At 38.8% G+C, this 14189-nt stretch overlaps 1 protein-coding gene across 1 annotated transcript in view; it reads left to right on the top strand.

The window, feature by feature from the left end:
- The window catches only part of NUP210 (nucleoporin 210), a 1597588-nt gene that overhangs the window by 1310887 nt on the left and 272512 nt on the right, over positions 1-14189 (top strand).

Below are 14189 nucleotides of genomic sequence, written 5' to 3' on the forward strand. Positions count from 1 at the left end.
GGGATGTGTCAGGTGGGAGGCTGATCTCTACACTAAAGCTAAAATTAATCCTGCAAGCTCCCTACAAACTCCCTAATTAACCCCTTCACTGCTAGCCAGAATACACGTGTGAGGCGCAGCAGGATTTAGCGGCCTTCTAATTACCAGAAAGCAACGCCAAAGTCAAATATGTCTGCTATTTCTGAACAAAGGGGATCCCAGACAAGTATTTACAACCATTTGTGCCATAATTGCACAAGCTGTTTGTAAATTATTTCAGTGAGAAACCTAAAATTGTGAAAAATTTAACTTTTTTTTCAATTTGATCGCATTTGGCGGTGAAATGGTGGCATGAAATATACCAAAATGTGCCTAGATCAATACTTGGGGTTGTCTACTATACTACACTAAAGCTAAAATTAACCCTACAAGCTCCCTAAAAGCTCCCTAATTAACCCCTTAACTGCTGGGCATAATACACTTGTGGTGCGCAGTGGCATTTAGCGGCCTTCTAATTACCAAAAAGCAACGCCAAAGCCATATATGTCTGCTATTTCTGAACAAAGGGGATCCCAGAGAAGAATTTACAACCATTTATGCCATAATTGCACAAGTTGTTTGTAAATAATTTCAGTGAGAAACCAAAAGTTTGTGAAAAAATTTGTGAAAAAGTGAACGATTTTTTGTATTTGATCGCATTTGGCGGTGAAATGGTGGTATGAAATATACCAAAATTGTCCTAGATCAATACTTTGGGATGTCTACTAAAAAAAATATATATACATGTCAAGGGATATTCAGGGATTCCTGAAAGATATTAGTGTTCTAATGTAACTAGCGCTAATTTTGGAAAAAAGTGGTTTGGAAATAGCAAAGTGCTACTTGTATTTATGGCCCTATAACTTGCAAAAAAAGCAAAGAACATGTAAACATTGGGTATTTCTAAACTCAGGACAAAATTTTGAAACTATTTAGCATGGGTGTTTTTTGGTGGTTGTAGATATGTAACAGATTTTGGGGGTCAAAGTTAGAAAAAGTGTGTTTTTTTCAATTTTTCCTCATATTTTATATTTTTTTTTATAGTAAATTATAAGATATGATGAAAATAATGGTATCTTTAGATAGTCCATTTAGTGGCGAGAAAAACGGTATATAATATGTGTGGGTACAGTAAATGAGTAAGAGGAAAATTACAGCTAAACACAAACACCACAAAAATGTAAAAATAGCCTTGGTCCCAAACGGACAGAAAATGGAAAAGTGCTGTGGTCATTAAGGGGTTAAAGATGTTTACCTTCATGTTCCAAATTAAGGAAACATTATTAATTTTTAAGGTTTGCCTTCCTAGACAAGCACTTTCCATTTTTTGCTCTCCAAAATATTTATTTAGGTTCTGGGAACCCTGTTGTCTGTGACCAGAACTCAGGTATTTTGGTGTTTCCTTACCTGGTCAATATCTTGGTTCTGCTTTATTTTTTTTTAATTTAGCAGAATCTCTCACTTAGAGTGTGTTGTTGTTTCTTTAACAACATGTTTGTAAAATCAATTTTCCAATGAGTTCTCTGGTTCCTCAGACAAGGGTTGTTTTTTTTCAGATAGATTAGGTTTCCATGAATATCTCTGACAGCTGTGTTAGCTTCAGTCTCATGATTGCTGCATTGGATGTCTTTCTGTTAGCTCATTGTTATCCTCTTTAGCTTTGTGTTCTTCAGCAATGGTTCAGGGATAATATTCATCTGCCTTAAAGATTTATCTAGCTCACAGGACAAGTTTGTCTCTGTCTGGGTGGCTGAATCATCAGCTTATTATGCAAGGGGCTTCTTTTGCTCATTCTTCATTGTTGGCCTCTGTTGATAAAGCAGTCTTGTCTCCAAGTGGCTTTAATCGTTCATCAGGGGAAACTTGTAGTTCCCTAGCTATGAAGAAAGTGTCTCAATTTCTTTCCTGGGCAGAAGTCAATTGTTGTCTGATTTCTGCTTTTTATATTCCATGAGTGAACAACTGGGAAGCAGATTTTCTCAGTCGTCAGTCACTGCATCCGGGGAGTGGTCTTTTTATCTTAATGTTTACTATGTGAGGTCCAGGGAAGCTCAGGGGAGTTTGTGTAAACTCTGGTAGTTCCATGGTCATTTTGGCCTAGATTTAGAGTTCGGCGGTAAAAGGGCTGTTAACGCTCCGCGGGCTTTTTTCTGGCCGCACCATAAATTTAACTCTGGTATCGAGAGTTAAAACAAATGCTGCGTTAGGCTCCAAAAAAGGAGCGTAGGGCATTTTTACCGCAAATGCAACTCTCGATACCAGAGTTGCTTACGGACGCGGCCGGCATCAAAAACGTGCTCGTGCACGATTCCCCCATAGGAAACAATGGGACTGTTTGAGCTGAAAAAAAACCTAACACCTGCAAAAAAGCAGCGTTCAGCTCCTAACGCAGCCCCATTGTTTCCTATGGGAAAACACTTCCTACGTCTGCACCTAACACTCTAACATGTACCCCGAGTCTAAACACCCCTAACCTTACACTTATTAACCCCTAATCTGCCGCCCCCGCTATCGCTGACCCCTGCATTACACTTTTAACCCCTAATCTGCCGCTCCGTAAACCGCCGCAACCTACGTTATCCCTATGTACCCCTAATCTGCTGCCCTAACATCGCCGACCCCTATGTTATATTTATTAACCCCTAATCTGCCCCCCACAACGTCGCCGACACCTACCTACACTTATTAACCCCTAATCTGCCGAGCGGACCTGAGCGCTACTATAATAAAGTTATTAACCCCTAATCCGCCTCACTAACCCTATCATAAATGGTATTAACCCCTAATCTGCCCTCCCTAACATCGCCGACACCTACCTTCAATTATTAACCCCTAATCTTCCGATCGGAGCTCACCGCTATTCTAATAAATGTATTAACCCCTAAAGCTAAGTCTAACCCTAACACTAACACCCCCCTAACTTAAATATAATTTACATATAACGAAATAAATTAACTCTTATTAAATAAATTAATCCTATTTAAAGCTAAATACTTACCTGTAAAATAAATCCTAATATAGCTACAATATAAATTATAATTATATTATAGCTATTTTAGGATTAATATTTATTTTACAGGCAACTTGGTATTTATTTTAACTAGGTACAATAGCTATTAAATAGTTAAGAACTATTTAATAGTTACCTAGTTAAAATAATTACAAATTTACCTGTAAAATAAATCCTAACCTAAGATATAATTAAACCTAACACTACCCTATCAATAAAATAATTAAATAAACTACCTACAATTACCTACAATTAACCTAACACTACACTATCAATAAATTCAATAAACACAATTGCTACAAATAAATACAATTAAATAAACTAGCTAAAGTACAAAAAATAAAAAAGAACTAAGTTACAGAAAATAAAAAAATATTTACAAACATAAGAAAAATATTACAACAATTTTAAACTAATTACACCTACTCTAAGCCCCCTAATAAAATAACAAAGCCCCCCAAAATAAAAAATTCCCTACCCTATTCTAAATTAAAAAAGTTACAAGCTCTTTTACCTTACCAGCCCTGAACAGGGCCCTTTGCGGGGCATGCCCCAAGAAGTTCAGCTCTTTTGCCTGTAAAAAAAAACATACAATACCCCCCCCCCCCCCAACATTACAACCCACCACCCACATACCCCTAATCTAACCCAAACCCCCCTTAAATAAACCTAACACTAATCCCCTGAAGATCTTCCTACCTTGTCTTCACCATCCAGGTATCACCGATCGGTCCTGGCTCCGATATCTTCATCCAACCCAAGCGGGGGCTAGACATCCACTGAAGAAGTCCAGAAGAGGGTCCAAAGTCTTCCTCCTATCCGGCAAGAAGAGGACATCCGGACCGGCAAACATCTTCTCCAAGCGGCATCTTCGATCTTCTTCCATCCGGTGCGGAGCGGGTCCATCTTGAAGCAGGCGACGCGGATCCATCCTCTTCTTCCGATGTCTCCCGACGAATGACGGTTCCTTTAAGGGACGTCATCCAAGATGGCGTCCCTCGAATTCCGATTGGCTGATAGGATTCTATCAGCCAATCGGAATTAAGGTAGGAATTTTCTGATTGGCTGATGGAATCAGCCAATCAGAATCAAGTTCAATCCGATTGGCTGATCCAATCAGCCAATCAGATTGAGCTCGCATTCTATTGGCTGTTCCGATCAGCCAATAGAATGCGAGCTCAATCTGATTGGCTGATTGGATCGGCCAATCGGATTGAACTAGATTCTGATTGGCTGATTCCATCAGCCAATCAGAAAATTCCTACCTTAATTCCGATTGGCTGATAGAATCCTATCAGCCAATCGGAATTCGAGGGACGCCATCTTGGATGACGTCCCTTAAAGGAACCGTCATTCGTCGGGAGACATCGGAAGAAGAGGATGGATCCGCGTCGCCTGCTTCAAGATGGACCCGCTCCGCACCGGATGGAAGAAGATCGAAGATGCCGCTTGGAGAAGATGTTTGCCGGTCCGGATGTCCTCTTCTTGCCGGATAGGAGGAAGACTTTGGACCCTCTTCTGGACTTCTTCAGTGGATGTCTAGCCCCCGCTTGGGTTGGATGAAGATATCGGAGCCAGGACCGATCGGTGATACCTGGATGGTGAAGACAAGGTAGGAAGATCTTCAGGGGATTAGTGTTAGGTTTATTTAAGGGGGGTTTGGGTTAGATTAGGGGTATGTGGGTGGTGGGTTGTAATGTTGGGGGGGGGGTATTGTATGTTTTTTTTTACAGGCAAAAGAGCTGAACTTCTTGGGGCATGCCCCGCAAAGGGCCCTGTTCAGGGCTGGTAAGGTAAAAGAGCTTGTAACTTTTTTAATTTAGAATAGGGTAGGGAATTTTTTATTTTGGGGGGCTTTGTTATTTTATTAAGGGGCTTAGAGTAGGTGTAATTAGTTTAAAATTGTTGTAATATTTTTCTTATGTTTGTAAATATTTTTTTATTTTCTGTAACTTAGTTCTTTTTTATTTTTTGTACTTTAGCTAGTTTATTTAATTGTATTTATTTGTAGCAATTGTGTTTATTGAATTTATTGATAGTGTAGTGTTAGGTTAATTGTAGGTAATTGTAGGTAGTTTATTTAATTATTTTATTGATAGGGTAGTGTTAGGTTTAATTATATCTTAGGTTAGGATTTATTTTACAGGTAAATTTGTAATTATTTTAACTAGGTAACTATTAAATAGTTCTTAACTATTTAATAGCTATTGTACCTAGTTAAAATAAATACCAAGTTGCCTGTAAAATAAATATTAATCCTAAAATAGCTATAATATAATTATAATTTATATTGTAGCTATATTAGGATTTATTTTACAGGTAAGTATTTAGCTTTAAATAGGATTAATTTATTTAATAAGAGTTAATTTATTTCGTTATATGTAAATTATATTTAAGTTAGGGGGGTGTTAGTGTTAGGGTTAGACTTAGCTTTAGGGGTTAATACATTTATTAGAATAGCGGTGAGCTCCGATCGGAAGATTAGGGGTTAATAATTGAAGGTAGGTGTCGGCGATGTTAGGGAGGGCAGATTAGGGGTTAATACCATTTATGATAGGGTTAGTGAGGCGGATTAGGGGTTAATAACTTTATTATAGTAGCGCTCAGGTCCGCTCGGCAGATTAGGGGTTAATAAGTGTAGGCAGGTGTCGGCGACGTTGAGGGGGGCAGATTAGGGGTTAATAAATATAATATAGGGGTCGGCGATGTTAGGGCAGCAGATTAGGGGTACATAGGGATAACGTAGGTTGCGGCGGTTTACAGAGCGGAAGATTAGGGGTTAAAAGTGTAATGCAGGGGTCAGCGATAGCGGGGGCGGCAGATTAGGGGTTAATAAATGTAATACAGGGGTCGGCGGTGTTAGGGGCAGCAGATTAGGGGTACATAAGTATAACGTAGGTGGCGGTCGGCAGATTAGGGGTTAAAAATTTTAATCGAGTGGCGGCGATGTGGGGGGAGCTCGGTTTAGGGGTACATAGGTAGTTTATGGGTGTTAGTGTACTTTAGGGTACAGTAGTTAAGAGCTTTATAAACCGGCGTTAGCCAGAAAGCTCTTAACTCCTGCTATTTTCAGGCGGCTGGAATCTTGTCGTTAGAGCTCTAACGCTCACTGCAGAAACGACTCTAAATACCGGCGTTAGAAAGATCCCATTGAAAAGATAGGCTACGCAAATGGCGTAGGGGGATCTGCGGTATGGAAAAGTCGCGGCTGCAAAGTGAGCGTTAGACCCTTTAATCACTGACTCCAAATACCAGCGGGCGGCCAAAACCAGCGTTAGGAGCCTCTAACGCTGGTTTTGACGGCTACCGCCGAACTCTAAATCTAGGCCTTTGACTGGCTTATGTTTCTTTCATGCAAGTGGCAAGAGTCCATGAGCTAGTGACATATGGGATATACAGGTATACCCCGCTCATACAGCGGGTTAGGGACCGGAGCCCCGCTGTAAAGTGAAAACCGCCTTAAAGTGAAACAAGGCAGTTTTAGCTTTCTTTTCACTTGCCAGTGTGTTTAAAAACTTAAAAACATGTTTTAACTAACTTATATTAGGTGTACAATAGAGCTAAGTTTAGTTTAACACTCGCACAGCACAGTATTCAATAAATACTGTACCTGTAAAATAGTGACAATCACTGTAGTAAAATTTGCCAGAGTATAGCACTGAGACACAGATTGCACTGTAATGCTGTAAACAGAGTGAACTAAGCATAATAAAATGGTGCCAGTCACTTTTCTTGCAATCTCACGAAGATTACAGCACTGTTTTAAAGTCCTTGGAGGTTGAACTTCAGCTCCACAAAGCGCTGTATTAGCGAAGCGCTGTAAAGTGAAGCGCTGTAAAGTGAGGTATACCTGTACATTCCTACCAGGAGGGGGCAAAGTTTCCCAAACCTCAAAATGCCTATAAATACACCTCCTACCTCACTCATACCTTAGTTTTAAAAACTTTTCCTCTCATGGAGGTGGTGAAGAAAGTTGTGCTTGATATTTCTCCTGTGATAGGCGCTTCTAAGCATATTGAAGCCCAATTCCTCTCAAAGTACAATGTTTTTCTGAGGCATGTGAAGGGAGTATTGCCTGATGTTGCCATGTTTTCACCTATGGGAAATCTATTCTAAGGCTCTCTGTAATCGGTTGCAGAGATTCATCTGCTGCCTCCCTTTACATATCGACATTATACTCCTCTACCATTACCTCTGCTGATATGTTTCAGTACTGGTTTGGCTGTCTGCTATATGTGCATGGGTGACTTCTGGTAAGTATATATAATTTTTTTAAAGCACTCTCAGCTATGTTTGGCACTTTATCTTATAAAGTTTTTAATGTAAATTGTATATATTTTCCATGAGTCAGGTTTGTGTATTTCCCTTTGCAGTCTAACAGTTTCAACATGGAAATTATGTTTATGGGAGCTTTTTTAGACTTACCTGGGATTCCAGTTAGTTGTTTTGGCGCAAAAAGTTTTGACACAAAGTCACACCTGCCGTGACATGAGTCACCTCATTTCTTGCGACTTTTTTGGCGCAAGTTTTTTTGGCCCTGTTATGACGTGAGTCGCGTCATTTCACTTGTTAACCTTTGGCGGCAAAAGTTTTTTTCTGCATTTGCGCCTTACTTGGCACCAAAATTTGTTATATTAAGTTTCTCCTTCTTTTGCTCTCTGCTCTCATTTGTTCATAGAGGGCTAGGTTGCTTGCTTTTGATTATTACCTTCATTTTATCATAAGCATTTTTTTCCCATTCCTGATACTGCTACTTTGAGGAAATTGGATATTTTGTTTAAATGTAATTTTTTGTTGTTGTTGTTAGATTTGCCTCTGATGTTACTGTTGGAGCTAAGCTGTCTGAACACAATTCTACCAAAGCTAACTGTGTATGTTGTAAATTAGCTGAACTTACTTCTTCAATTCAAATATGTGGCACTTGTTATGAAAAATGATTACATGCTGATAATGTTTCTATAAGTATAAATACATCTACTGGTAAATCTTCACAGTCTAATGTACATGATATTCCTGTAGATATAAAAGATTATATTGCTACATAAAGAAGGCTATGACTGCTATTGCGCCTTCAAATAAATGTAAAAGGTCTCTCCTAACTTCTCATAAAGGAAGATTGAATCCTATCTTAGAAAAGCATATTTTCATATTAGCTATATTCTTAGACCTGAGATTTCTATGGCTGAGGTTGCTGCTGCTTTAACTTTTTGGTTGGACAGTTTAGCTCAACAGTTAATAGATCCTGAATTGTCTAGCATTGTACTTTTACTTCAACATGCTAATCATTTTATCTGTGATGCTATATTTGATGTCATTAAGATTGATATTAAATCTATGTATTAAGCTAATCTTACTAGAAGTGCTCTATGGCTTACATCTTGGAATGTTGATATGGTGTCTAAATCTAGATTACTATCTTTATCATTTTAGGGTAGTTATTTATTTGGTTATCAATTGGATTCTATTATTTTCACTATCACCGGGAAGAAAGGAAATTTTTCTGCCCCAAGATAAGAAATCTAAGGGTAAATTTAAAGCTCCCAATCATTTTCGTTCCTTTTGTCAGAATAGAGAACAAAAGACCTCTCCTTGCTCTAATTGGAGACCATCTCCGAATTGGAATAAATCCAAACCTTATAAAATAACAAATCCAGTCCCTAAGACTGCATGAAGGTGCGGCCCTCAAACCAGTTCAACTGGTGGGGGGGCAGATTGAAATTATTTCAACACATTTGGACAGTTTCTGTTGAAAATCAGTGGAGTCAGAATATTGTTTCTCAGGGGTATCAAATAGGTTTCAGAATAAGACCTTCCATGGGAAGATTCTTTCTTTCTCATTTTCCAACAAACCTTGTGAAGGTTTAGGCATTTCAGAAATGTGTTTTCAGACCTAGAGCTTTCAGGGGTGATTGTTCCAGTTCCTCTGCAGGAACGGGGTTTGGGTTTTTATTCAAATCTACTCATTGTCCAAAAGAAGGAAGATTCGTTGAGACCAATTCTGGATCTGAAATTTTTTAATTGTTTTGTAATAGTCCCAACTTTCAAGATGATGACTATAAGGACTATTCTGCCTTTTGTTCAGCAAGGTCATTTCATGTCCACAATAGACTTACAGGACGCTCATCTTCACATTCCGATTCATCCAGACCACTAACATTTTCTGAAATTCTCTTTTCTAGACAAACATTACCAATTTGTTGCTCTTCCATTTGGCCTAGCGACAGCTCCGAGAATCTTTTCAAAGGTTCTCGGTGCCCTTCTATCTGTAATCAGAGAGCAGGGTATTGCAGTGTTTCCTTATTTGGATGATATCTTGGTACTAGCTCAATCTTTTCATTTAGCAGAATCTCAAACAAAACAACTAGTGTGGTTTCTTAAAGAACATGGTTGGAGGATCAATTTACAAAAGAGTTTCTTGATTCCTCAGACAAGGGTCACCGTTTTAGGTTTCCAGATAGATTCAGTGTTCATGACTCTTTTTCTGACAGACAAGAGACGAATGAAGTTAGTTTTAGCTTGTCTAAACCTTCAGTCTCTATCATTCCCTTCAGTGGCTATGTTCATGGAAGTTTTAGGTCTCATGACTGCAGCATCAGATGCGATCCCATTTGCTGGTTTTCATATGAGACCTCTACAGCTTTGCATGTTGCACCAATGGTGCAGGGATTATACTCAGATATCACAACTGATTTACTTAAATCCCAACACTCAACTCGCTCTGACTTGGTGCTTAGACCATCACCTTATTGTTCAAGGGGCCTCATTTGTTTGTCCTACCTGGACTGTGATCACAACTGATGCAAGTTTTACAGGTTGGGGAGCTGTCTGGGGGTCTCTGACAGCACAAGGGGTTTGGAAACCTCAAGAGGCGAGGTAACCAATCAATATTTTAGAACTCCATGCTATTTTCATTACATTCATTTTCAAACAGACAATATCACAACAGTGGCATATGTCAATAATTAAGGAGGTACTTGCAGTCCTTCAGCAATGAAAGAAGTATCTTGGATACTTTACTGGATGGAATTCAGCTTTTGTCAAATATCTGCGATTCATATCCCAGGTGTAGACAATTGGGAAGCGGATTATCTCAGCCGTCAGACTTTACATCCAGGGGAGTGGTCCCTCCATCCAGATGTGTTTTTTCATCTTGTGCAGATGTGGGGTCTTCCAGAAATAGATCTTATGGCCTCTTGTCTAAACAAGAAGCTTCCCAGATACCTTTCCAGGTCCAGGGATCCTCAGGTGGAGATGGTGGATGCCTAAGAAGTTCCTTGGTTTTACCAACCTGCTTATATTTTTCAGCCTCTGGTTCTTCTTCTAAGGGTGATCTCCAAGATCATAATGGAAAAATCTCATGTATTTCTGATAGCACCAGCATGGCCTCACAGGTTTTGGTATGCAGATCTTGTCCGGATGTCCAGTTGCCAGCCTTGGCCACTTCCTATAATGCCAGACCTGTCTCAAGGGCCATTTTTCTATCAGAATCTTTAAATTTGATGGCATAGAAATTGAACGCTTAGTACTAAGTTATAGAGCACAGGCTTGTAAGTCTGTTTCAAGGAAAATGTATAATCGGGTTTGGAAAACCTATATTGTATGGTGTTCCGCTCTTAATTATTCTTGTCATTCTATCAGAATTCCAAGGATTTTACAGTTTCTGCAGGATGGTTTGGATAAGGGTTTGTCTGCAAATACTTTGAAAGGACAAATTTCTGCTCTGTCTTTCTTATTTCATAGAAAGATTGCCACACTTCCTGACATTCACTGTTTTGTTCAGGCTTTGATTCGTATCAAACCTGTTATTAAATCTATTTCTTCTCTTTGGAGTCTCAATTTGGTTTTGAAGCTTTTACAGGCACCTCCTCTTGAGCCTATGCATTCTCTGGATATTAAATTACTTTCTTGAAAAGTGTTATTTCTTTTGGCTATCTCTTCTGCTAGAACACTTTCCGAATTGTCTGCTCTCTCTTCTGAGTCTCCTTATCTGATTTTTCATCAAGATAAAGCTGTTTTGCAGACTTCATTTAAATTTTTGCATAAAGTTGTGAATTCTAACAATAGGGAAATTGTTGTTCTTTCTTTTTGTCCTAATCCTAATAATACTCTTGAAAGATCTTTACATTCTTTGGATGTGGTAAGAGCTTTGAAATATTATGTTGAGGCTACTAAAGATTTCAGAAAGACTTCTAGTTTATTTGATAGTTTTTTCTGGCTCCAGGAAAGGTCAGAAAGCCTCTGCCATTTCTTTGGCATCTTGGTTGAAACTTTTGATTTTCAAAAATATTTGGATGCGGGGCAGTCTCCGACCTCAGAGAATTACAGCTCATTCTACTAGATCAGTTGCCACTTCTTGGGCTTTTAAGAATGAAGCTTCAGCTGATCAAAGTTGCAAAGCAGCAACTTGGTCTTCTTTGCATACATTTACTAAATTTTACCATATAATGTGTTTGCTTCCTTGGAAGCAGCCTTTGGTAGAAAGGTTCTTCAGGCAGTTGTCTCAGTTTGATTCGAGTTTTTTTTAAATTTTTAAGAAAACATAATTTATTTTTTTTGGATTTAATTTCTCAGCCGATTTAGCTGTTGTTATTTTATCCCTCACTCTCTAGTAACTCGTGGATTTCCACATCTTGGGTATTATATCTCATACGTCACTAGCTCATGGACTCTTGCCACTTACATGAAAGAAAACATAATTTGTGTAAGAACTTACCTGATAAATTCATTTCTTTCATAGTGGCAAGAGTCCATGAGACCCACCCTATTTTTGGTGGTTATGATTTTTTGTATAAAGCACTTTATTTTTTCCAGTTCCTCTTTTTGTATGCTTTTTACTCCTTCTTTTACACCTCACTTCTTGGCTACACTTTAAAGTATGAGTGAGGTAGGAGGTGTATTTATAGGCATTTTGAGGTTTGGGAAACTCTGGCCCTCCTGGTAGGAATGTATATCCCATACATCACTAGCTCATGAACACTTGCCACTATGAAAGAAATTAATTTATCAGGTAAGTTTTTACATAAATTATGGGGTTTTTTTCCTCCTCCTGGTTCTTCTTCCCAGAGTTATTGCAAAGATCAGGCTAAAATTCTGGTTGCTTCAACTTTCTTTGCATAGTCTGATATGCAGATCTGGTTCGAACATCCATTTGCCCTCTGGCTGTGGGCCTTTGGTCTTTAGGTCCATTTTTCCATCAGGATCTTGATTCTTTAAGCTTAATGTCATAGAGATTGAATGGTTAAAACTGCAAATTACATTTGGCAGGGGACAACCTTATTTGAGCCTTATAGATTATAACCTTAAGCAGCATTATACTGTTAAAGGGACCTATAACACCTTCAAAAAATCCTTTAAACTAACTTATACTGATTAATAATAACACACTACTCATGAATCTCTATTCTTGAGGGTTCCTCAAACAGTTCAATTAGAGTGTCTTCAATCAAACTGCTGATCCAGCACTTGGTAAAGCTATGTATGCCGCCATATTGCCACACGGGCACAGCAGTCATGTGATGAACATGGCATATACTTTTATTAATCAAGTCAGAGGATTATCGGAACCCTCGCTCACTGTGGAGCTGAGCTAGTGCTACATTAGCTGTATATATTATTACATTTATCTTATGTGCCTCATATAAAAAAACATTCAGTTTGTGAAGGCATTATAATAAAAGCACTGAAACTTTTTTTCATTATAAATACATCTGCACTATTGAGTGCAGCACAGCTCCAGGAATGCACAGTCACACCTCCGTGAACGGTTGTAATTTCTATTAGCAAACTTGGAAGATAGCAGCTCTGCTGAATAAGTTAATAACTAATGTATGCAGTGTTAGTTTTTCAGCTACTATCTTCCAACGGAACATGCCTCCTCCCCTTCCCTCTCCCCCTCCCGTAGTTTGCTATGAGAAATCATAACTGTTCACGGAGGTGTGCATTCTTGGAGGGGGAGGAGGCATGTTCCGTTGGAAGATAGCAGCTGAAAAACCAACACTGCATACATTAGTTATTCACTTATTCAGCAGAGCTGCTATCTTCCAACGGAACAGGCCTCCTCCCCCTCCCTCTCTCACTCCCGTAGTTTGCTATGAGAAATCACAACTGTTCACGGAGGTGTGCATTCCTGGAGGGGGAGGAGGCATGTTCCGTTGGAAGATAGCAGCTGGAAAACCAACACTGCATACATTAGTTATTTACTTATTCAGCAGAGCTGCTATCTTCCAACGAGCATGCCCCCTCCACTTCTTCCCCTCCGTAGTTTGCTAAGAGAATTTACAACCGTTCACGGAGGTGTGACTGTGCATTCCTGGAGCTGTGCTGCAGTCAATAGTGCAGATGTATTTATCATGCAAAAAAGTGTCATTGCTTTTATTAAAATGCCTTCACAATCTGAATGTTTTTATATGAGGCACATAAGATAAATGTAATAATATATATAGCTAATGTAGCACTAGCTCAGCTGTACAGTAAGCGAGGGTTCTGATAATTCTCCTCTAAACTGGATAAATAAGAGTATGTGCATCACATGACTGCTGTGCCAGTAAAACTGCTGTGCGAGTAAAACGTGCGTCACAATATAGCTGCAAACATATCAGCATTGAGAGCAGTATCAGCACTCTGTTTGACAACATTATCTTGAACATACTGGGGGTAAACTGCGCAGAGTACATACACATCCTTGATTACTAGATATGAATTATATTTATGATTGACAGCAGAAGTTGTTTTTGAAGTTTTACATTTTGCAAATGGCCCCCATGGGAGAATCCAACTTGTCCAGTGGCCTCCAGGTAATTTGAGTTTGAGACCCCTGCACAAGAAGTTTATTAATCTATCTGACATTTATGGTTTTGTTCAAGTTTTGGCTAGAATTTAACTTGTTCTTAAGACAATTTCTCTTTCTTGGATTTGTTTTCTTTTGGCTATCTCTTCTGAGTTGTCTGCCCTTTCATGTGATTCTCCTCATCATATTTTTCATCATGATAAGGCAGTTTTGTGGACTATATTTGACTTTTTTCCTAAGGTTTTGTCTTCGGATTATGTAAGTCAGAAAATTGCTGTCCCTTCTTTATGTCTTAAAGATACAGTCAACTCCAATATTTTTATTGTTTAAAAAGATAGATAATCCCTTTATTACCCATTCCCTAGTTTTGCACAG

The sequence above is a fragment of the Bombina bombina genome, chromosome 7, assembly GCF_027579735.1.
Source record: "Bombina bombina isolate aBomBom1 chromosome 7, aBomBom1.pri, whole genome shotgun sequence".
Lineage (NCBI taxonomy): Eukaryota > Metazoa > Chordata > Amphibia > Anura > Bombinatoridae > Bombina > Bombina bombina.